Genomic DNA, 2146 nt, shown 5'->3' with positions numbered 1-2146 from the left:
AGGCAGCCAACAGAGAGGCACTTCTTGAGCTGAATTCCTTATCTATAAAATGTGGCGGGGTGGCTTCCTCTAAGGTATTTTTTCCCCTTTGAAACTCAAACGGAATGAACAGTCATTTAATTGTGGAACTAAGTCGTGACTTAACATTGGCCTTATAATCAAGATTGGCAAACATCCTTGGGACAGGAAACCGTGGAAGAGGGTGGTTCTTTTCTGGTGTGCAGGGCAGCCGCAGAACTCAAGTGGGCCTGGGCTTCCCACAAGGGGAAGCTGGGAGCTGGGCCTATCTGGAGATCTGCGCAAGAGAGTAGGATGAAATCCTTTCTCACAGGAGTGGTTAAATTGAGGCCCTCACCAGTCCCTGAGGGAGAATTGATTAAACTCCATTTCAGGGTGTTTTCTTCAGAGTTGATAGGTAAGCAGCTGTTTCCAAATGCATTCTTGTTCCTTCCTTTAATCGCTCCCCAAAGATTCATAGTCCAAACACCCTTACCTAAGAAACCTGAGCTTTTAGTTAATCAGGAATGGATGTTCCGGGCAAGGAGCATTATAGTCTCAGGTGACTTCTCCTGAGACCTCCTATGCAATGTAGCATGGGTGTGTCGTGATGATCTGAGGGAAAGTACGACGACCATGGTCAGAGCTGTCCCAAGGGACACTGCAGGGCTGAGATGGACCGTGTTCTTCAGCCTTCGTCTCTCCAGAAGGGCAAGCAACCCCCAGAGAGCATGGGGCTGGGAAGCTAACTGCACTGGGTGCCTCTTCAGTCCTCCTGACTCCCCTCCACCAACACTGCCCCACCCACCATTTCTTCACTCACAGACGTTCACTGAGCAGATACACCATGTGGGGCGGTGAGCTCCGTAACAGGATGACACAGATGAATGGGACAGAAATCTTGCCTTGGTGGCATTACAGTCTGAGGGGATGCGGAAAAGGTACACGAGTAATTATGATACAGGGGGGGGGAAAGGATGTGTTGCAAAGCAGTGTGGGTCAAGTGCGCCAAGGTCTTTTTATACAAGTAAGGATTGATTTAAATGAATGTGGAGGACATTCTCAAAAAAGAAAAGGAGAAGTCATAAAAGGACAATTAGAAGCTATTGTGGACTTGTTCCAGCACGTTGGAACCTCTGGGATATTATCAGCCTTCGACCTGGAAGTGCCCGCCGAAATCATCTGGTCTCAACCTCAACGTGAGAATGTCCTCCACGCGTTCAGTCTCTGCTTGGACACCTCCCCGATGGGGAACCCACCATTTATTTTTGGATGAACAGTGTCTGGTCATTGAAGGAAGGGGGGGGGAGAATCTCTAAGAATGGGGGGTGTGTGCGAAAGAGAGAGAGAAGAAAAGAGACAGAGACAGAGAGAGGGAAGAAAGAGGAGAGAGAGAAAGGCAGAGCAGTAACCTAGGTTTTCAGTATCCTGGTGGGGCCCTGCCTGAAGGACAGTGGAACCAATCAGTGCTGACTAGTCGCTCTTCGGTTAAGCTGGGAGATTTTATTTCTGTGGGGATGGAGTCTAATGTCCTGATTCCAAGGTCCAAGGATGCAAGGGTGAACTTGCACAGAGTGAGATCATGTGAGCCAGCCTTCAAGAACAGAGACTTTGCCCTGGCTAGCAAGATTGAAGCTACTGCCTTCCTAAGTACTGGAAACAAGTTAGATCTACCCGTGGAAGCTAAATTAGAACCCGAAGACCACAGAGAAGATACTTTTAAAAGTCTTTAGTGTTTACTAAGCTACCATTTCAGCAGACGGTGGCAAGCCTCGTTTTAAGCAAACCAACTGAGTGGAGCCTCGAGCTGCCCTGTTTGTGCACAGGCCCTGCTTGGAGCATTGTGTGGAAAAATCTCAGTAACAGAAGCCTCCAGGCCCCAGCACCTGCAGAGCCCTGCTGACTCACCTGAGATCTACAGGTGGACTTCTTAACAGGTAAGAGGTGTTAGAGAGACACTTGGGTACAAATTAGGAATTAGGGCTTCACTGAGTTCTTTAGTTGCAAATGAGAAACTGCTTACGTGACCAGAACGTGCCAATACAAAGTACTTCTTGGACTTCCCTGGCGGCGCAGTGGTTGGGAGTCCACCTGCCAATGCAGGGGACACTGTTCGAGCCCTGGTCTGGGAAGATCCCACATGCGGCGG

The sequence above is a fragment of the Lipotes vexillifer genome, unplaced genomic scaffold (genome assembly GCF_000442215.2).
Source record: "Lipotes vexillifer unplaced genomic scaffold, Lipotes_vexillifer_v1.1 scaffold1447, whole genome shotgun sequence".
Taxonomy (NCBI): domain Eukaryota; kingdom Metazoa; phylum Chordata; class Mammalia; order Artiodactyla; family Lipotidae; genus Lipotes; species Lipotes vexillifer.
This window is presented reverse-complemented; position numbering follows the sequence as displayed.